Source organism: Mustela erminea, chromosome 2 (genome assembly GCF_009829155.1).
Source record: "Mustela erminea isolate mMusErm1 chromosome 2, mMusErm1.Pri, whole genome shotgun sequence".
NCBI classification, from domain to species: Eukaryota; Metazoa; Chordata; class Mammalia; order Carnivora; family Mustelidae; genus Mustela; species Mustela erminea.
This window is the reverse complement of record NC_045615.1, coordinates 53,854,590-53,878,753: the sequence shown is the minus strand read 5'-3', so window position 1 is coordinate 53,878,753 and position 24,164 is coordinate 53,854,590. Positions and strand designations below refer to the sequence as shown.

The 24,164-nt window shown below is 36.9% G+C and overlaps 1 protein-coding gene across 6 annotated transcripts in view; it reads right to left on the bottom strand.

The window, feature by feature from the left end:
- Nucleotides 1-24,164, bottom strand: part of BMPR1B (bone morphogenetic protein receptor type 1B) — a 395,494-nt gene that overhangs the window by 148,313 nt on the left and 223,017 nt on the right. For 5 of the 6 annotated variants that reach the window (XM_032332935.1, XM_032332934.1, XM_032332938.1 and 2 more), the window contains exon 2: nucleotides 6,060-6,154. The gene's annotated coding sequence lies outside the window, so the exon portion shown is untranslated. Of the gene's footprint in view, nucleotides 1-6,059; nucleotides 6,370-24,164 lie in introns of those variants that run through there. The other variant, XM_032332937.1, reaches the window with a different exon arrangement.

Here is a 24,164-nt window from a genome sequence, read left to right as displayed (position 1 = left end):
AATTCCTTCAGATTCAAGTTCATTGGGAATTAAAAATAAAAATTAAAGTATCACTTTTTACAAAAGATTTTAAAATTATAAATCTCTTAGGAAAAGTTTGAAAAGATAAATAATATCAGTCTGGGAGGAAAGGTTCACTAAGAGTTAATCAGGCTTTTTTCCGATTGGGGAGGTGGGTAGAGATTGTCATTTTTATTTTGCTATGAAGGAGATAAAAAGAGAAATCATAGGCTGAGGATTGGAACAACCTTCAACTATTTGCTCAAGAACACTTTCCTTCTTAAGTACATAAGTGATTTTTTTTCCAGAGGCCTTAATATTAATAAGAATGGAAGGACCCAAAGAGCCCCAATTTCTTTGGAAGTGCAGGGGACAGGAAGAGAGGAGCAAAGTCTTACTGGAAGATGAGGTGAACAAAAGAGCTTGTTTGCCCCACCGTGCCCCTTTAATTGTTTATATTTTTAAAAGAGCCCCAGAAAAAGTCAAAAAAAGTCAATGTAATGTGGAAAATCACATCTGGTTCTTTTGGGGTCTCTTTATTGGTTTTGTTTGTTTGTTGGGGGGGGGTGGCTAAGGAAAAGGGAGAGACAGAGAACCTTAAGCGGGGCTTAGAACCTAAGCCTAAATCAGGAGTCCAGCACTTAACTGACAGCCACCCAGGTACCCTGGTTCTTTTGTTTTAATCAAGATTTTTCCAACGTAATTTAGAACAAATAACTTAAAAACAAAGTTATAAAACAAAATATAACCATGTATTTCCTATTAGAATCCTTTAGATATAATCAATGTAGAAAAATTTGTTTTTACAGTTTCTATTTTTTGCTTCAGGATTATGTGCTGTGTTGTACTGAAAAGGAGAACAGTTATGGGGTTTTAATCTGGTGGTACACAACCAGAGACAATGGGGGAAATCGGGAAAGCTAGAAAGGATATCTGTCATTTAAAATATAAGATTCCTGAGTGACTCAGTCAGTTAAGCACATGCCTTCAGCTCTGGTCATGATTCTGGGGTCCAGGGATTGAGTCCTGTGTCTGGCTCTCTGCTCACCAGTGAGCCTGCTTCTCCCCCTCCCTCTGCTCCTCCACCCCACACCTGTTCTCTCTCTCTCTCTCCCAAATAAATATGATCTTTAAAGATAATATTAGTAACATACATACATATACACACACATATGAACTATGGTTATGAGTAGAAAAGTACTATATCCCACCAATAATTATTAGCTTTAACTTTCAGGAATCACGCAATAATGCAAAGGAGTCTAATATAATACAAAACACAGAGCTATGACAACTTGGGCTTTAGATGCAATATACAGAATAAAAATAAAACAATTACAGAGAGACTGGAAGAGCCACAGGGATAAAATACTGGCCTTAAATTGTACATTTCTTTTTTTTCTTTTTTTAATCAAAATTTTAACTAGTTACTTAAAAAGCTGATGTTTGACAATTACATTGCCACATTCACCCATATTTATAAAGTGAAATAGGTAAAGTAGAAGAGTTCTAAGGTTCAACTTCCATGATTAATTTATTCTTCTGCTCTCGTGTTCTATGAATTCTATGCCATGCATAGTTATATAGAAATACTTACTGGAAAGGTAAGCTGCCAATAATAACAAAATAAGACTTTAACATACTGGCAAAATCCTCTACGCCTCACTCCAACCACAAACTTGTTCTATCTCTTTGATGGGGTGGGGGTATTTTTGGCTTCTATTGGCTTGTTTTGCTATAATCTTTTAATACTGAGTCAAGCTTGGGTTTCTCTCATCACTGGCTGATGGGAATTAAGTACATTTCTGTTCCATGACAAAAAAATAAAACACACATACACAGAGACACGCCCTTTTAGTTTTATAATATTAAGATTATTTGATACACCAGTGAGACATGTAATCTATAATCATAACCCTTGAGACACCTTTCCCATACCTATTTAACTACAGGACAGGTATGTGGGCAAAATAAAACTGAAGAGAAATTCCAGATTGAATTACGGTTCATTTCAAACAATTAAAAGTCTTCTAAGTGCTCTTATGAAAATATCAATCTTATTTTCATTCCTAAGACAGATGCAATTCAAGGTTAAAGAAACAAAAGGGTCATATTTGATGTGCAGAAGATGTTTATAAGATTTCCACAGTAGTGGAAACTACTAGTTGCGTATAATAAGTAAAAATCAAAGTAAGAAAAGTTGTCAATTACTCTAGATTGTGTATAAAGCTTTATATTTGTTCCTGATAATCAAAATATTTCATATACAAAGTAAGTACTCCATGTCTGGTGGGGAAATAAAACACAAAGACAAAATAAATTTTGTTTTTGCTATCAAAATAAAAGAAACAGCTGATATTTCGCAACTACTTTTTTAAACGTTGACATCCTTTTCTTTCAACATTTCTGTTTTGAGGAGCAAATTCTTCTGACTGAAATGGAATATCACTCTTCAGGTTTGAAAAAATTTTTTAAGTCACTAGCTCTTATTTCCTTAAATCACTATCTCTGTAATAGAAGGTAAAATTAGGAAGTATATCTTCATCAGTCACATTGGGAGACATTCCATGCTGTAATTTTCTAGGATAGAGGAAGATGGACCCCGTCTCTCCAGATATTCTCTCTGGGCTTTTTGAAAGGTATAACACCATCTTCAGTTTGCTAGGACATCATTTAATTTATCATAGGAGTCCATGTGAGAACAGCAACTAGCTGATTGTGTTGATAGAGTTCATCAAATTAAGCAACATTTTTGAGCTATATATCCTGAATTTGTATATGCTAATCAATACAACTTTGAATTTTATTATTCAAATATAACTTTATGGGTTTAATAGACATCTGGAATGGAAAAACACCCATACACAGACTACCATGATTGGTGGTAGTAAGAGAAACAAAGTAACTTTTTACAACATTGTTAGTCTTGGGGCACCTGGGTGACTCAGTGGTTTAAGCGTCTGCCTTGGGCTCAAGTCATGATCCCAGGGTCCTGGGATCGAGGCTCACATGAAGCTCCTTGCTCAGCAGGGAGCCTGCTTCTCCCTCTCCCCCTCCTCCTCAATTTTGCATGTACACTCTCTCTGTCAAATAAATATATAAAATCTTTCAGTAAATAAATAAATGAATAAATAAAATAAAACATTGCTAGTCTTTCAAAAGCCTTTACCATTTACTTGAGGGGGTTTTCCTTCAATGTAATTAGTCAAAGTTGTGAAATGCATTAAAATAAAAAGTCTATAAAGAAAAGTGGGTTTAAAATAAATATAATGAAGGTTTTTCTTCAGTTCAAGTTCTTGAGTGTCTACTATAAACTCTAGGTCCTACAGGAATATCAAAGAATAGATTTAAAACCTGACGACATGTAGCTTACAACTTCATGTGCATAAAAAAGCACAAAACATATAAGACTTTGCAAAGTCTTAAATACTGACAGAGGTATATGCCAGAGGCCAAACTAAAGAAGCAGAGACTGGTCCAGCAGCAGGGACGCCTTCACTGAAGCTGAAAGGCAAAGATCACGAAGATGGTTTTCAAGATAGAAGCAACATAAACAACTCCAGAATGGCGCAAAACAGTATAGATTGTTTCTGAGAAACACAGATGTTCAATATTGCTAGAGCATGAAACAGAGGGAAGGGGAATACTCTTGTGGATAAGCAAGAGTAGTATGGAAACAGCCCAGAAGAAAAGCAAAAGACCAATACAGAACTGAAGTATCAGCTCAGTCACGAAGGAGCTCACTGTGCCAAGACTGACCTTTATCTATGAGCAACAGAGAGCCAGGGACCAGAGAGCGTTAGCAGGAAAGCAAAGTGTTCACTGCAGTGGGAGACTGATCCTTCTAAGGGTAATAATGTAGCAGAGGGACTGGTAGAATAGGAGGTTAATAATAGCATTTCAAGCTAAATCCACTCATCTTACTTCAAGAGACAGTTAACACATGATACAAAAGGTATTATCTTCTTTCTTTATAATATGCCTATATATAAAACACCTGTATATAAAAGTTGTTTATAGATATGATAAATAACCACTATCAGGATTGACATTAAAGCCCCCCCCCAAAAAAATTGAGAAAGTATCTCAAGTCTTAGAATGCTCAAACAGCCTTCAACCAAAATACATTCCATTTTAGACACTGTCAACCAAAGTCACAATTCTCTTTGCTTTCTTGTTTAAAGGGACAACTTTCTTCAGTTTCTTTTTATTGTACTAATTTAATTTGGCCTGCTTTCTGCCCAAAGTTTTCACAGGGTACTCCAGAAATAAGATACCAGAAGGAATAAAAATAAAGCCAGTTTAAAAAAAAAAAAAAGTGTAAGAAAGTAGTATGTACTTATGCAACAGGTAAAGTGAACAAACAAAAGATATTGAATAAAGAACTGAAGTTATAATCTTGATTATCATTACTCAAAGGGAGTAGCAAAGAAAAATTTAATTGAGAAATGCCCATTCTAGACAAATCAAAGTTGCATTTTCAAAATAAACATATTGTTCAAAATCTAAATCAAATCCATTAAGAAACTGGTAGGCAGAAATTGAACAAAGAAAAAGCTTGATTCAGAGGCTAAAATAAGCATTAAATGAATATTAAAACACAGTTGAAATTTAGATGTGAAAATACCCATAAAGCATTCCTGAATTAATAGAACTGATTTTGAAACATTCTGCATTATTTGGGAAATTATATGAGATTCAACAAAAGTGATATTCTATAAAGATCAGCCTCATCTTAAGATATTTACTTTTCATTTAGGCCTATTCCACCTGCTGTTTTGGATGTGGTTTACTCTATTTTAGATGAGCGAGTTTCTGAACACTAACCCTAACACAAAATCTGTGCCAGAGTATTAGCTTTTCCTTCTATCTCTTTTGGTATCTCCTTGTATCTACTGCTTAAGCTCTGCAAGAAAATTTAGTATTACCTTTGTTTTTAACTTAAACATGTAATACAGAAAACCCTTTGGAACTATAATCAGCATCTATAACCCAACCTAAAAATTTTAAATATCATGCTAATGCTTATAGTACCACAATTTATAAACCAACAATAGGGAAGTTTTCACTATGTCAGTAGATAAATTTCACCTAGTTAATGCCATCCTTCCAGCAGAGCAACATACTTACCTTCCATGCCATGTGTACTAGACATAAACCATATAGTTTATAAATTGTGTGAGCATTCTAAATCAAAAAATAGAGGAAAACCATCTCTTTCTGTCATCTTCAGTACCACTGCTTTTAATGTTAACCTGGGCTATACAAAATGACGACAAATAAATGAACATCCCACAACACTGGGAACACACGGAGAAACATGTCAAAGTGCTAAATGCAATGAAAGAAAAACAAACGACCTACATGCCCCAAGACATGTTCATTTCATGAATGTAGTAGGGAATCGCTTTTTGTAAAGAACCAACTAGCAAGTCCCTTGGACAGAGAAACTCTCCCCATGCTGATTTGCATCTTGGATTCCTAAGACTGTTCTCACTTCTCACCACTCCCTGTTCTCTCTGTTCCCAAAGCTAGCCCTTGACTCACTATCATGCACTGTCAAAGGGACATGGCTCGCTTTTAAAAAGAACCTACATTGCTCGCAATCACAGCGCCTACACGGACAAGGCTTTTACTACATTTTCACATGTTCATCTGAACTTTTCCCCTATTCCATTTCTGGACCACTCACGACTGTAAACTCAATAATATAGTCCTGCTTTAATCCTGATACAAAAGCAAACAGGAATTTACCCATTAGAAGACTTCAGGTTTGGCGGAATGAAGAAACAGAAACTTGCTGATGGGACACAACACGAGTCAGTGGTAGAGCACCTTTCCCACCCCCAACCCCCGTATTTCAGGGTATCCTGAAAGGACACAGCATTCTCAAGAGCAACACACAGCACTACACGGCCACCAAGAACATTCTTAAACAGCAGGCAGCCCCTCCTGGCTAGCTTAACATGCCACACAGCCCTTTGCTCACTGATGCAGAGCACCCAACAGGGACAGGGAGTTTACGAGTAAAAGCAAGACTGAACTGGCTAATTACTTACCTTCTCACTTACGGCAGGCTGGCTCGTTTAACTTTTTGTTTCCTCTCTTGTCATAGCTCAGCGTTGAATGGTTATGATTCAGCAGAAGTTTGAACCTGACAGTGAAAAAGAATTGTTTTAAGCAAAAATGCTGGAAATTACTGTTCTCCCCACTGCAGTCTGTCTTTCCTTGCCCTCTGTGTGCGTGTTTCTCTCCCGTTTTCTCTCTCTGCAAGGCAGCTACGTAGTGGTCTATAAATATTGACCCTGACACTTGCTCGGTGCTTTAGTTGCTCATGGCACAGGTCTGTGTTACTGAACACCGTGGTAATACTCCGGCAAAGTTCTCAGCTGCTCAGACAAAGCTGTGGATTGGCTCACTACCCAGCAACCCTGTGCCTGCCTGGAAATACCATTTTGCTGCCAGCTTTACAGATGCTATGGGCTTTGCCTGAGGCCCAAACCAGGCACAGAAGGGCAATTATGAGGTTTGTCTGAAGAAATAGCGTTTCTTGAGCAGGTGAAGAAAAGGGGGAGGGGAGGCTGGGTGAAGTGAAAGACAAGAAAGGAAACATTTGCCTTTGTTTCAGCCAAACAACATCACTTCAAGCCCTTTATGAAAGTTACACCTAAATGTGGTTCAATCCAGCTTTGTAAAACTGAAGTACTATATATTATGAATGGCCCAAACAGAGGCAAGCATTTTTATAATTGTTTTTAATTTTGCTTCTCTTTGAGTAAGGCTGTAGTAACTGAGTAATTGGTTGTAAAGAAATGTTTCAACACAGGTAAGCTCAAACACCAGAATGATAGAAATGCACTGGAACGTATAAGATTAATCAGATAAATTTATGTATCTGAAAATTGTATGACTCAATATATTCTATTAACTAATTCTAAATTTTCAATCATGACAATTTGAATTATTTTAGTTTTTTTTTAGTTTAAGGATAAAATATAAGTCGTGACTCTATATCGTTTGCAGGTGATATGTGCAAGGTCAGCATTTTATATATATATATATATATATATATATATATATATATATATATACACACACACACACCACATATAATGTCTACAGTATGAATGATTAAAAAATAAATCAAATCCATATTTTCTATTCTTCTTGCCCTAGAATTATTATATGTTTGTTTTACTAAAATTTTGTCTGAGATTAAATCAAGAGTAAAGAAAACCTTAGAAATAATCTGGCCACTTACTCATTTTACAGATAAGAAAACTGACCCCCCAGGCCGGTTAACTTATCCACAGTTACATGACAAGTTTGCAGCAGAGCCAAACCTAGAGTCTGCCTTACTCTTACTGCTCACAATCTTCGCTCCTTCTATTATAAGAGTGATTGTTAAACTCATTTTTATGTTCAGAATCCTATCTTCATGTGAAATTTTACTGCAAACCTTACCAGTAAGAGCAAATATTACAGCCGGAAATTTAACTAGCATAAAACAAAGGTTTGACTCCCAGAAAAATGTTATATGCAGAAACTAACTTTCTAACAACTGAAATCCATCTTTGTTGCATTCAATAATTAATATCTTCCCAATAAATTAACTTATTTCTAGGAGAGGTATACAGCTAACTGCTGAGGAGGCAAAGATAAACCATAGTTTCTACTCTCAGAGACCTTACACCTCAATATCAGAGAAAAACAAGCTAATGACAAAACCGTGTTCCTGGGACAACGAAAACTAGCAGAGAGTGGTAAGAAGTACTGGAGAGCAGGCAGAGCACCCAATATGAAGAGGGGGTTCTTTGGGGAATTCCTCAGTCAAGACTTCCGTACATGATAGCAAGGCAGAAGGCAATGAGGCAAACATGGGGAAAGAATGATACAGTAAAGACAAAGGGGCAGGAAAAAGCATGGTATAGAACTTCAAGCAGTTTTTCTTGCTGGAGCATACAATGCAGAGCAGGAAATGGTTAATTTTTTTTTTTTTAAAGACTAGAAGGATAAAAGTGATGATAGGTTTTATATATGAGGTTTTAAAAACATAGGTTTTATACATCATGCTAGCAGTCTTCAACTATTTTTGCTTACAGATCCTTAAAAGACTTAAATTATGGAACTACTCACACATTAGCAAGTTAACATTGACTATTTTTCATCTGTGGTGAAATAAGTACCTGCAGAGAATTTAATCTCTACCCTATTAATACACTAACATTTTAAAGTAAAACTTATAAGAATACTCAATGGATTATAAATCCATAATAATTAATAATTTGTCTATTTAAATAATAAATTTTTAACTCCTTTTTTGGAGAGAGAGTGAGAGCAAGAGCAGGGCATGGGGGGAGGGGCAGAGGGTGAGAGAATCTCAAGCAGACTCCCACTGAGTGCAGAGCCCAACACAGGGCTCAGTCTCACAATAAGATCATGACCTGAGCTGAAATCAAGAGTTGGCTGCTTAACCAAATGGGTCACTCAGGTGTCCCAATAAACGCTACATGAAAATTCTACATTACTATTTTATTTTCCTGACCTTTACTGCAATCTCACTCTCTCACAAAATTTTCATCCAAAGTATTTTATAAGTAAGTCTTTCGTTGTTTACTCTATTACTCTATCATACTTCTCTCCAACAAAAATCCAAGGTATTTTTTTTTTAACCTTGTGCGTGTTTTACTGAAATACAAAGCTTTAAAATCCAAGGTATTAATTGAAATTTTTTTAATTGTTAAATTATCTATGACTGCAGGGCAATGTACCATGATAGGATTTAGGAAGGATGAAAGAGTACCTTTCTTTTGTAAAGTTAAGAATAAGATTGTTATGAATAAAGCATTGCTTTTAGCCAGATCAATATTAATAAAGAGTTTATGTGGAAGTTGAAAATCCGGACAATGACTCCATTAGAACCATCCATTCAAATGCTAAGTGAAAGAAACCAGTCTGAAAGGCTATACACTGTGTGATTCCAAGTATATGACATTCTGGGCAAGGCAAAAACTATAGAGACAACTAAAAGATCTGTGGTCATCAGAAGTTTGGGAGGGGTGGAGGATGAGTAGATGAAGCACAGCGGATTTCAAGGCAGAGAAACTATTCTGCATGATATGGAACAGTAGGTGCACGGCATTATGCATTTGGCAAAACCCATAAAACTGTACAACACAAAGACAAAGCTCTAATAAAAACTATGGACCACGGGTGTCTGCCTTTGGTTCGGGTCATGACCTCTGTGTCCTGGGATGAGCCCCGTGTCGGGATCCCTGCTCAGTGGGGAGCTTGCTTCTCCCTCTCCTCCTGCCTCTTCTCCTGCTTTGCTCTCTCTCTTTCACTCACTCTCTCTCTAATAAATAAATACAATCTTAAAAAAAAAAAACAAACTATGAACCAGTTAAATCCCTTCCCTTGTCTTCCCGAAAGCATGTGTTCTAAAGGAAGTATTATTATTACTTATTGAACATTTACCATCTAATAGGGACCTCAGATATATTAACTTTAACACTAGAAAGAACCCTAATATAGGAGTATATTTTCACCCTTTTTTCAGTGGACAAAATTAAAATAATTGTTATGTGCTACTAAGAAGAACTTAAAGGTTTTATCTTCAATTTGACTGAAATGTAAGGAACACATGAGGAATCAAAGGTATGAAGACTTGATATTGACAAAGTATCTGTTCTTCCCAACTTTATCTAAGGATTCAGTGCAATCCCAATCAGGACATTATTCTGTGACTATGTACAATGTGATACTGAAGTTTATAAGGAGAGGCAAAAAAAACCTAGAATAGTCAACACCAACATTAAAAGAGAACAAAGTTGTAGGACTGACACTACCTGTTATCAAGACTTACTATAAAGCTATATTAATCAAGACAACGTGGTGTTGGAGAAGGAATAAACAAACAGATCAATGGAGGGAAATAGCAAACCCAGAAACAGACTCCCATAGGTACAGTGAACTGATCTTTGATGGAGGGATAAAGTCAGTATAATGTAGCAAAGATGGTCTTTTCAAAAATGGTGCTAGAACAACTGGACACCTGTATGCAGAAAAGAAGAAGAAGAAGAAGAGGAAGAAGAAGAATCAAAACAAAGGCCTTATACCCATCACAAAAATTAACTCAGAACTAAATATAAATAAACATAAAATTATAAAACTCATGGAAGGTAAAATAGGAAAAACGTAGAATACCTTGGGTATGGCAATGACTTTTAGATATAACACCAAAGGTACAATGTGTGAAAAAAAATAATTGATACGTTGGATTTCATTTAAATTAAAAGTTCTGTAGAAGACAATGTCAAGAGAATGAGAAGACAAGCCATAGACTAGGGGAAAATATTTGCAAAAGACACATCTAGGGAGGAGTCAAGATGGCGGAGATAGCAGGCTGAGACTACTTCAGCTAGCCGGAGATCAGCTAGATAGCTTATCTAAAGATTGCAAACACCTGAAAATCCATCGGCAGATCGAAGAGAAGAAGAACAGCAATTCTGGAAACAGAAAAACAACCACTTTCTGAAAGGTAGGACCGGCGGAGAAAAGTGAATCCAAAGCGACGGGAAGATAGACCCCGGGGGGAGGGGCCGGCTCCCGGCAAGCGGCGGAGCAACGGTGCACAAAATCAGGACTTTTAAAAGTCTGTTCCGCTGAGGGACATCGCTCCAGAGGCTAAACCGGGGCGAAGCCCACGCAGGGTCAGCATGGCCTCAGGTCCCGCAGGGTCACAGAAGGATGGGGGTGTCTGAGTGTCGCAGAGCTTGCGGATATTGGAACGGGAAAGCCGGCTACAGAGACAGAGCCGACAGTAAGCTCACAGCTCGGTGTTACCTTGAACCGGTCGCAGGCTATGAGAGCTCGGAGCGCGGACGGAGGTCAGGCAGACGGGAGTAACTGGGCACTGTTCTCTGAGGGCGCACTGAGGAGTGGGGCCCTGGGCTCTCGGCTCCTCCGGGCCGGAGACCAGGAGGCCACCATTTGTATTCCCGTCCTCCAGAACTCTACGGAAAGCGCTCAGGGAACAAAAACTCCTGAAAGCAAACCCAAGCGATTACTCACCCCAGCCCCTGCTAAGGGCGGTGCAATTCCGCCTGGGGCAAAGACACTTGAGAATCACTACAACAGGCCCCTCCCCCAGAAGATCAACAAGAAATCCAGCAGAGACCAAGTTCACCTACCAAGGAGTACGGTTTCAATACCAAGGAGAGCAACAGAATTCCAGAGGAGGAGAAAGCAAAGCACGGAACTCATGGCTTTTTCCCTGTGATTTTTTTAGTCTTGCAGTTAATTTAATTTTTTTTTCTTTTTCATTTTTTGTTTTTTTTCTCGCCTTCTGGTAAAATTTCTTTTTTTAACTTTTACCTTTTTCTTTTTTAACATTTTTTAACTAGTTTATCGGATATATATATTTTTTCTTTTTTATATTTTTCTTATTTATTTTCTTTTTTTATAATTCTTTTCTTTTCTTTTTTTTCTTTTTTCTTTTTTTTTCTTTCTTCCTTTTTGAACCTCTTTTTATCCCCTTTCTCCCCCCTCACGATTTGGGATCTCTTCTGATTTGGTTAAAGCATATTTTCCTGGGGTTGTTGCCACCCTTTTAGTATTTTCCTTGCTTCTTCATATACTCTTATCTGGACAAAATGACAAGAAGGAAATATTCAACACAAAAAAAAGAACAAGAGGCAGTACCGAAGGCTAGGGACCTAATCAATACAGACATTGGTAATATGTCAGATCTAGAGTTCAGAATGACAATTCTCAAGGTTCTAGCCGGGCTCGAAAAAGGCATGGAAGATATTAGAGAAACCCTCTCGAGAGATATAAAAGCCCTTTCTGGAGAAATAAAAGAACTAAAATCTAACCAAGTTGAAATCAAAAAAGCTATTAATGAGGTGCAATCAAAAATGGAGGCTCTCACTGCTAAGATAAATGAGGCAGAAGAAAGAATTAGTGATATAGAAGACCAAATCACAGAGAATAAAGAAGCTGAGCAAAAGAGGGACAAACAGCTACTGGACCACGAGGGGAGAATTCGAGAGATAAGTGACACCATAAGACGAAACAACATTAGAATAATTGGGATTCCAGAAGAAGAAGAAAGAGAGAGGGGAGCAGAAGGTATACTGGAGAAAATTACTGGGGAGAATTTCCCCAATATGGCAAAGGGAACGAGCATCAAAATTCAGGAGGTTCAGAGAACGCCCCTCAAAATCAATTAAGAATAGGCCCACACCCCGTCACACCTAATAGTAAAATTTACAAGTCTCAGTGACAAAGAGAAAATCCTGAAAGCATCCCGGGAAAAGAAGTCTGTAACATACAATGGTAAAAATATTAGATTGGCAGCTGACTTATCCACAGAGACCTGGCAGGCCAGAAAGAGCTGGCATGATATTTTCAGAGCACTAAACGAGAAAAACATGCAGCCAAGAATACTATATCCAGCTAGGCTATCATTGAAAATAGAAGGACAGATTAAAAGCTTCCAGGACAAACAAAAACTGAAAGAATTTGCAAACACCAAACCAGCTCTACAGGAAATCTTGAAAGGGGTCCTCTAAGCAAAGAGAGAGCCCACAAGTGGTAGATCAGAAAGGAACAGAGACCATATACAGTAACAGTCACCTTACAGGCAATACAATGGCACTAAATTCATATCTCTCAATAGTTACCCTGAATGTTAATGGGCTAAATGCCCCTGTCAAAAGACACAGGCTATCAGAATGGATAAAAAAACAAAACCCATCTATATGTTGCCTCCAAGAAACTCATTTTAAGCCCGAAGACACCTCCAGATTTAAAGTGAGGGGGTGGAAAAGAATTTACCATGCTAATGGACATCAGAAGAAAGCAGGAGTGGCAATCCTTATATTAGATCAATTAGATTTTAAGCCAAAGACTATAATAAGAGATGAGGAAGGACACTATATCATACTCAAAGGGTCTGTCCAACAAGAAGACTTAACAATTTTAAATATCTATGCCCCCAACGTGGGAGCAGCCAACTATATAAACCAATTAATAACAAAATCAAAGAAACACATCAACAATAATACAATAATAGTAGGGGACTTTAACACTCCCCTCACTGAAATGGACAGATCATCCAAGCAAAAGATCAGCAAGGAAATAAAGGCCTTAAATGACACACTGGACCAGATGGACATCACAGATATATTCAGAACATTTCATCCCAAAGCAACAGAATACACATTCTTCTCTAGTGCACAAGGAACATTCTCCAGAATAGATCACATCCTCAGTCCTAAATCAGGACTCAACCGATATCAAAAGATTGGGATCATTCCCTGCATATTTTCAGACCACAATGCTCTAAAGCTAGAACTCAACCACAAAAGGAAGTTTGAAAAGAACCCAAATACATGGAGACTAAATAGCATCCTTCTAAAGAATGAATGGGTCAACTGGGAAATTAAAGAAGAATTGAAAAAAATCATGGAAACAAATAATAATGAAAATACAACGGTTCAAAATCTGTGGGACACAACAAAGGCAGTCCTGAGAGGAAATATATAGCGGTACAAGCCTTTCTCAAGAAACAAGAAAGGTCTCAGGTACACAACCTAACCCTACACCTAAAAGAGCTGGAGAAAGAACAAGAAAGAAACCCTAAGCCCAGCAGGAGAAGAGAAATCATAAAGATCAGAGCAGAAATCAATGAAATAGAAACCAAAAAAACAACAGAACAAATCAACGAAACTAGGAGCTGGTTCTTTGAAAGAATTAATAAAATTGATAAACCCCTGGCCCGACTTATCAAAAAGAAAAGAGAAAGGACCCAAATAAATAAAATCATGAATGAAAGAGGAGAGATCACAACTAACACCAAAGAAATACAAACTATTATAAGAACATACTATGAGCAACTCTACGCCAATAAATTTGACAATCTGGAAGAAATGGATGCATTCCTAGAAACATATAAACTACCACAACTGAACCAGGAAGAAATAGAAAGCCTGAACAGACCCATAACCAGTAAGGAGATTGAAACAGTCATTAAAAATCTCCAAACTAACAAAAGCCCAGGGCCAGATGGCTTCCCGGGGGAATTCTACCAAACATTTAAAGAAGAACTAATTCCTATTCTCCTGAAACTGTTCCAAAAAATAGAAATGGAAGGAAAACTTCCAAACTCATTTTATGAGGCCAGCATCACCTTGATCCCAAAACCAGACAAGGATCCCATCAAAAAAGAGAGCTATAGACCAATATCCTTGATGAACACAGATGCGAAAATACTCAACAAAATACTAGCCAATAGGATTCAACAGTACATTAAAAGGATTATTCACCACGACCAAGTGGGATTTATTTCAGGGCTGCAAGGTTCGTTCAGCATCCGCAAATCAGTCAATGTGATACAACACATCAATAAAAGAAAGAACAAGAACCATATGATACTCTCAATAGATGCTGAAAAAGCATTTGACAAAGTACAGCATCCCTTCCTGATCAAAACTCTTCAAAGTGTAGGGATAGAGGGGACATACCTCAATATCATCAAAGCCATCTATGAAAAACCCACCACAAATATCATTCTCAATGGAGAAAAACTGAAAGCTTTTCCGCTAAGGTCAGGAACACGGCAGGGATGTCCATTATCACCACTGCTATTCAACATAGTACTAGAGGTCCTAGCCTCAGTAATCAGACAACAAAAGGAAATTAAAGGCATCCAAATGGGCAAAGAAGAAGTCAAATTATCACTCTTCGCAGATGATATGATACTATATGTGGAAAACCCAAAAGACTCCACTCCAAAACTGCTAGAACTTATATAGGAATTCAGTAACGTGTCAGGATATAAAATCAATGCACAGAAATCAGTTGCCTTTCTCTACACCAACAGCAAGACAGGAGAAAGAGAAATTAAGGAGTCAATCCCATTTACAATTGCACCCAAAACCATAAGATACCTAGGAATAAACCTAACCAAAGAGGCACAGAATCTATACACAGAAAACTATAAAGTACTCATGAAAGAAATTGCGGAAGACACAAAGAAATGGAAAAATGTTCCATGCTCCTGGATTGGAAGAATAAATATTGTGAAAATGTCTATGCTACCTAAAGCAATCTACACATTTAATGCAATTCCTATCAAAGTACCATCCATCTTTTTCAAAGAAATGGAACAAATAATTCTAAAATTTATATGGAACCAGAAAAGACCTCGAATAGCCAAAGGGATATTGAAAAAGAAAGCCAACGTTGGTGGCATCACAATTCCGGACTTCAAGCTCTATTACAAAGCTGTCATCATCAAGACAGCCTGGTACTGGCACAAAAACAGACACATAGATCAATGGAACAGAATAGAGAGCCCAGAAATAGACCCTCAACACTACAGTCAACTAATCTTCGACAAAGCAGGAAAGAATGTCCAATGGAAAAAAGACAGCCTCTTCAATAAATGGTGCTGGGAAAATTGGACAGCCACATGCAGAAAAATGAAATTGGACCATTTCCTTACACCACACACAAAAATAGACTCAAAATGGATGAAGGACCTCAATGTGCGAAAGGAATCCATCAAAATCCTTGAGGAGAACACAGGCAGCAACCTCTTCGACCTCAGCCGCAGCAACATCTTCCTAGGAACAACGCCAAAGGCAAGGGAAGCAAGGGCAAAAATGAACTATTGGGATTTCATCAAGATCAAAAGCTTTTGCACAGCAAAGGAAACAGTTAACAAAATCAAAAGACAACTGACAGAATGGGAGAAGATATTTGCAAATGACATATCAGATAAAGGACTAGTGTCCAGAATCTATAAAGAACTTAGCAAACTCAACACCCAAAGAACAAATAATTCAATCAAGAAATTGGCAGAGGACATGAACAGACATTTCTGCAAAGAAGACATCCAGATGGCCAACAGACACATGAAAAAGTGCTCCATATCACTCGGCATCAGGGAAATACAAATCAAAACCACAATGAGATATCACCTCACACCAGTCAGAATGGCTAAAATCAACAAGTCAGGAAATGACAGATGCTGGCGAGGATGCGGAGAAAGGGGAACCCTCCTACACTGTTGGTGGGAATGCAAGCTGGTGCAGCCACTCTGGAAAACAGCATGGAGGTTCCTCAAAATGTTGAAAATAGAACTGCCCTATGACCCAGCAATTGCACTATTGGGTATTTACCCTAAAGATGCAAACGTAGTGATCCAAAGGGGCACGTGCACCCGAATGTTTATAGCAGCAATGTCCACAATAGCCAAACTGTGGAAAGAACCTAGATGTCCATCAACAGATGAATGGATCAAGAAGATGTGGTATATATACACAATGGAATACTATGCAGCCATCAAAAGAAATGAAATCTTGCCATTTGCGACAACATGGATGGAACTAGAGCGTATCATGCTTAGCGAAATAAGTCAAGCAGAGAAAGACAACTATCATATGATCTCCCTGATATGAGGAAGTAGTGATGCAACATGGGGGCTTAAGTGGGTAGGAGAAGAATAAATGAAACAAGATGGGATTGGGAGGGAGACAAACCATAAGTGACACTTAATCTCACAAAACAAACTGAGGGTTGCTGGGGGAGGGGGTTTGGGAGAAGGGTGTGGGATTATGGACATTGGGGAGGGTATGTGCTTTGGTGAGTGCTGTGAAGTGTGTAAACCTGGTGATTCACAGACCTGTACCCCTGGGGATAAAAATATATGTTTATAAAAAATAAAAAATTTTAAAAAAAGACACATCTAATAAAGGACTATTAATCAAAATTTCCTACAATTCAGCAATAAGTAAACAAACCCATTTTTTAAAATGGGCCACAGAAGACACATAGATTACAAATAAGCATATAAAAAAGGTGCTCCACACCATGTGTCATCAGGAAAATTCAAATTAAAACAACCATGAAATACCATTATACATCTAGTAGAATGTCCAAAATCTGGAACACTTACACCACCAAATGTTAGTAAGGATGCAGAATAAAAGAAATTTTCATTCATTGCTGATGAGAATGCAAAATGGTACAGCTACTTTGAAAGACAGTTTGGTGGTTTCTCACACAATCAAACATATTCTTACTACAAGACTCAGAAATCCCTTCTTGGTATTTACCCACAAGAGTTGAAAAACATATGCCCACACAAAAATCTTCACAGGATATTTTTGGAGCTTTATTCATAATTGTCAAAACTTGGAAAAAATCAAGATGAGTAGGTAAATTATGGTACATCAAGATAAGGGAACATGATTGATTCAGCACTAAGGAAATAAGCTATCAACATTAAATGTGTGTTACTAAGAAGTCATTCTAAAAAGGCTACATACTATATATTTCCACTTATAGGACATTCTGGAAAAGGCCAAACTGTGGAGATAGTAAAAAGATCTGCATTTGGGTGGGGGAAGGGGTGGGGGAGGGATGAAAAGGTGGAGGACAAAGGATTTTTAGGTTAGAAAAAAACACTCTGCCTGACTTTATAATGGTGGATACATGTCATTATACACATGTTCAAGCCAACAGAATCTCCAGTACCAAGACTGAACTGTAAACTATGAACTTTGGTAATTATGATGTGTCAATGCAGTTTCATCAGTTGTAACAACGGACCACTCTGGTGGGGAATGGTGGTAATGGGCAAGGTTATACATGCATGGAGGCAGAGAATATATGGAAAATCTCTGTTCCTTCCATTTTGCTGTGAACCTTATTCTGCTCTAAAAAATTCAAGCTTTGAAAAAGTCAGAGGTGGCTCCTCTTTTGGATAGATGAGTCTTTGCCAAGATAGAGATTTAGAAAGAAAAGAACAGCTCTGGAATAGGGAGTTGGGAAGTGAGGAGGCAGTTAGTCTTTGAACACGATGAACTGTGTTATAGCCAAGTGAACATGGTCAGTAAACACTTAAATATAATGACCTATAACATAGGAGAGATGAAGATTGTATCAGTTCAGTAACCTTCTATTCATGTTTTCCTGCTTGAAACTGTCAGCATTAGCCTATTCTCAACAAAGAAGCCAAAGCAGTCATTTAAAAATATCAGATAATAGGGGCGCCTGGGTGGCTCAGTTGGTTGAGTGTCTGACTCTTGATCTCAGCTGTGGTCTTGATCTCAGGGTCAAGTTCAAGATGCATATTGGGCTCTACAGTGGTTTTCAAGTCTACTTTAAAATGTGTGTGTGTGTGTGTGTGTGTAATGCATCTTCTACTCAAAAGGACATAAAAGCCCAAGGTCTTTTTTTTTTTTTTTTTAAGATTTTACTTATTTATTTGAGAGAAAGAGCACATAGTAAGTAACTGCGTAGTAAGCCAAGAAAGGGGCAGGGGGAGAAGGAGAAGTGGACTCCCTGCTGGGCAGCAAGCTCAACATGGGGTTCCATCCCAGGACCCTGGGATCAAGACCTGAGCCAAGGGCAGATGTTTAACCAACTGAGCCACCCAGGCGTCCCTGGAGCCCAATTCTTATAATGATCCATAAAGCCCTTTCTGCTCCTCATTCTGTCTCTGACAGCATGAGCTATAGTATAGTCCCTTTCATTTTCACGACTCCAACCCACTTGTTCTCCTATTACTCCTTAAATGTGCCTGACAAGTTTGTCTTTGGTGTCCTCCTATTTGCTGTTCCCACCCTGATATGTTCTTCTAACAGACAGCTTCATGGCTAACTGGTTCACCTCCTTTAAGCCTCTGTTCAAATGCCACCTCCTCAGTGAAGCCTGCCACCATCATACTATCTAATAGCAAACTTTCTTCTTTCTTGTTACTGCTTGGCTCTCCAATAGAACTGAAGTTGAATGACAACACAGATTTCATGTGCCTAAAATGAGTCAGTAATACATAATAATAAAGGCACAATAAATATGTTGTATAAATAACTGAAACAGAGATCTGTGGGCCCTATACCAACATAAGTGGTTCCTGATATCGGTAATAGTAAGTAACCCCTAACCAACATTTAGAAGTTGGGTCAAGTATGGGGCGCCTGGGTGGCTCAGTGGGTTCAGCCGCTGCCTTCGGCTCGGGTCATGATCTCAGGGTCCTGGGATCGAGTCCCGCATCGGGCTCTCTGCTCGGCAGGGAGCCTGCTTCCCTCTCTCTCTCTCTCTGCCTGCCTCTCCATCTACTTGTGATTTCTCTCTGTCAAATAAATAAATAAAATCTTTAAAAAAAAAAAAAAAAGAAGTTGGGTCAAGGAAGAGAGACCCACAAAGTCTGTGCAACGATGATGAATCTAAGCAGACCAATGAGAAAATGAGAAAAAGGGTGAATGATGATGGAGTAGCAGAGGGAGAGTGGTTGATAACATCAAATGCCATGGGAAGATCAAATATGAAAGGGACTGAAATGAGCCCATGATATACAACATTCAGAAAGTGCTCAGATACTAAAGATCTCTGAATGGTGTATTTTAAAATGGTGAATTTTATGGTATATGAGTTCTATTTTGGCAAAGTAGGCATTCAAAAGAAAATGGAGCATGAGCGGCTGAGCTGTTTTCACTGGACACAGGATGTCAGCAAGTGAAGGGAGACATGGAAGAGAAGCTCTCTTTTAAAACTCTGGCCATGAAGGAAAAGTAAAGGACGATGAGGGTGGTGACTGAACACCACAAACAAAGGACAACTCATTACAGTGTAATGATGACAATAATAATAATAAATAATAATAAAATAAAAATAATAAAATATATATAAATATAATAATAAATAATAAATGTATAAATATATAATAAATAATAAAATGAAATAATATATAATAAAATAATAATAAATAATAAAATAAAATTAATAAATAATAAAATCAGTACTTGTGTTACTGGACATTACTACTTCATTTTCTTTGTACAGCTGAATAATATTTCATTGTATAGACACACCACATTTTATTTATCCATTCATCAGCTGGTAAACATTTGCATTGTTTCCACTCATGAGTTATTATGAATAAGGCTGTGAACTTCCATGCATATAGTTTTGCATGAACATATGCTTTCATTACTGTTGGTTTACTACCTAGGAATGAAACTGCTAGGTAATATGGTAATTTCATGTCTAACACTTTAAAGAACTGTCAAACTGTTTTCCAACACAGCTGCACCATTTTATATCCCCACCAGCAATGTATGAGGTTCCAATTATTGTACATCCTTATGAGCACCTGTAATTATCTGTCTTTTTTATTACAGTAATACTGGCAAATATAAAGTGATTATCACGGTTTTAATTTGTCTTTCCCTAAAGACTACTAATCCTGAGCATCTTTTCATGTGCCTTTTGGCTACTTACTCTTCACTTCCAGTAAATATAATTTCCCAGAAAACACGGGACCAAATAAAGCTTAAAACATATTTTCAAGGGCCCAGCAAAGTTGTACCTAGCATAGGCATAACAGCCCATTTGTTAGAGAAGTAAATGAGTAAGCTAATAAACAAATAAAGGATTAGGAATTAGAAAGACTTGATTGGTGTATCATTTCAGTTTTCACACTAACTTAATCTGAATTCCTATACAGTCTAGTAAAATTTTTAGTGAAGAAAAGAAACTTATTTTAAAAATGCAATTACAAAGAAAAAGTGTCAATCCTCTATTCAGTATTATGACAAATACCTACATTAATATCTTTAGTTTGGTAATAATAAAGTACTCCATAAATTCAATGTTAGGAAACTGGGCTTATAATCCAATTATATTAATGCTTTAATTTAATGCTTCTTTGAAGACAGAAGTGAAAAAGACAAACAACTTATGAAGTAGCCAGTGATCTCAAAGTCTGTGTTAACAAACTCAATCAGATATGAACACTACAAATTATCCAACACTACAAAGAACGAGACATTCCTCAGGGGCAAATGGCGACAAGGAAAATATTAGTAATCCAAGCTCATAGTCAATTTTCAAAAAAACCTGAGGGAATATGTGACTTTCAATGTAAAGGACTCAGAAGAAAGGAAATTGAGTCTACAGTGTGCCTAGTTAGTAGCTAACTATGACCTCTTTCCTTCTTTACAGGCCTACTATGAGTCCTATCACATAGAGAGTCACTTACCTGGACTCTAAGGTTCTTTGTTCCCAAGTAATAAATACTTTAGGCCCCCGGAACCCCACAGGAAAGTCATACACAAGTCTACTAACCTTTACTGCAGCCAGTTCATTTTAAGTACTTATCCATTATTAGTTTTGAGAAGTACTGACTGCACAATTAATAAATAGGCCATTTGTTCTTTTCAACTAGAACATTGTTGTATATAAATTGAAAAGAAGAATACTAAACAAGAAAACCATAGCAAAGAATACATATCCTCTTTAAAGTTCATCTGATACCAACACCAACTAATCCCAAACTAAACTAAGTGGGTAGGAGAAGAATAAACTAAACTAAAACATTTTATTTATAAATAGAAATTGCTTTGAAATGCATAGTGCATAGAACACCTATAACCAGAATTAATAATAAAGCTCAATTATATTTAATAAAATAAGGTAATAATAAAGAGTTGAAAAGCACCAGGGATATCAGCTCATTTCTATACCATCATTGCTGCTAACTGGACTTAGATTAAAACTATACTGACATTTCTTAATAATAATAGCTAAGTTCAAAGCATGTATCAATATTGGTCTTTCTCTTAAAACCACATATATAATTTTATAATACTAAGGACAATCTCAAAAGTGTTTTTAACATAATATTTATATTATAATTTCAATTATTTTCTACTTTTCGAAAAGTGTGCAGTTCTTAAATATCTATTCTTTAATATATATTTAAAATCATGCCTTTAATATCTATTTCTTAAAGAATTAATCCACACTAATTCAAATTTTTCTAATATCACTCCAAAATGGAAACTAAATTAAGATTATATGTCAATAAGAATCTTCATGGTGATGAGAATTTTAATTGCATTAATCTCTTAATTGTTCTAATATCCAGATGACAGGTGATGATCCCACATTTGAATCAACTACTTTTCTTTCATGATTAAGATAGAGATAATCTCTTGATAGTCATTGGTTTCTTTGAGAGCAACTCAGCTGAGGACCTTTACACTCATACAGATGCCTATAATCATCAATGTGATATTAATATAATAGAACACTCATTTCTGGAAAAAAGTACAGTATATTTTGTTGGACAGTAGAAATGGAATCTCAAGAAAGCACTAAGTGTCCTCTCCTGGGAAGGAGGCGTCAAGGTGGTCCTGAAATCACCCACACAGAGGGATCTCAGTCAGCTGCAAGGAGGGCAGGAAAGATGGGTTGTTCCCTGAAACAAACCAATGCCAAACATCCCGTGTGATGGAAGGGGAAAGTCCCAGCCAGGAAGGATTCAGAAAAAGCCAGTTCAATGGGAGAGGGAACTTCTTTTCTGCTACAATTAAGCTGCCCTTTTTTACTATTCATTAATCGTATGGCAGTAGCCCATAAAGATATCACTGAATGATTAAATTTAACAGGCAGTGAAAATAGACATGGACATTAAGTCCAATCATCCATAAAAGAAAGAAAAAAACAACACTTGTCTATCTTATTGCTCTACGATGAATCTGCTTTCATATGCAGGATATAAATTGTGAAACGAAGGAATATAACTATTCATTTTAACATCACACTTTTTTTAACCAAAATATATTTTTTAAAAATAACAAAATATAGAAAGAAAACAATAAAGCAAACTAATTTTAAACAAGAAATGAATGAGATATCCACTACTCTAGTTTGAGTCACATATGAAATGTGGTTATTTCTACTGGCTCTCTTGGTTGACAAGACCTGAAATTTCCTTGAAATGTGGTATCAAAAATAATTAAGGAGTAAAGCAGGAAAAAAAAAGACTAAAAATGAAAAAAATCTTACTTTTAACTTCTGAATTTTGGTCGATCTGAATATTGTCATATATACTTCTTTTTTTTAATTTTTCAATTTATTTATTTTCAGAAAAACAGTATTCATTATTTTTTCACCACACCCAGTGCTCCATGCAATCCGTGCCCTCTATAATATATACTTCTAAGAGAGAATGAAATCATACTTTGAGAAGGACTGAAGCAATCTTTCTAGTTTTGCCAGCTCTAATTTCATTAGACTACTTTGGAGTCGGGGAAAACTATACAGGAATGCACTTTGAGGAGATTTTTCCCTGTCATCTGACTTGCTTCATTCCGGGTAATTGGCCTATGCTGACCAAGAACAGAGCTGGAGCCATGCTGAGGATAGGCGAGTGGCGAAAGTAGAAAAGATAAGAATAAAGAGTATCCTTATACTTTTTCCCATCATAATAAAGAGATGAAATAATGTTAACTAAAAGGACATCAATGTAGTCATCAACCTACTTCCATTTTTTGTTTTGTTTTGCATAAATATTTATGCTTAGAAAAGTATATACAAACTGCTACTCATACTTGGTGCTTTAAGTAACACAGGAGAGAACATGAAGGAAAGTATGGGAACATCAAAGCATGTTCTTGGGATCCACAGATCCATACTGATGAAATAAAACCTCTCTTATCATCCAACTCTTAGGGTTTGTACAAATCTAAGAACTCCCATTTATACAACACTTCAGACTTTTAACAAGAGTTTTCATATGTCATCTCACTTATTCATTAGGATGAAGCAATAAGAAATTATCCCTACTTTACATATAAGGAAGCTAAATGCAAAGGAAGAGTCCACATGTCAAAGTTTGAAAGAAGTGTAGACAGAAACTGAATACACATCTTTTCACATTAAATCCTTGACCTTTACTACTATACTTTCCAATAATACCAGTGGAGCCATATCTTAGTAGAAGTTACCTTTCTGTGGAAAAAATATTAACTCTTAGAGGAAAGACCAATGCATTGCAGTTTGTGGCATGTATACTTTGGCTGATAATGGCAAACACACATACACACAACCAGTACTTGGGTAATGATGGTACCATTATGGAGTCATCCAAACTAAAAATTTTGGTGTTTTACTTCTGCTTTCCCCTAATTCCAACTGAGTCACTAAAACTCAAGAACCTGTCTTTGAAATGTCTCTCATTTGTCACCTTTTTTCCTTTCCCTCTGTTCCTACCAAAATTCAGATTTAGCTTTTACAGAACCTTAAATAACTTAAATAACTGAAAGCTAGTCTTCTGTCACCACTCTCCTTTCTCTTCCATCAAC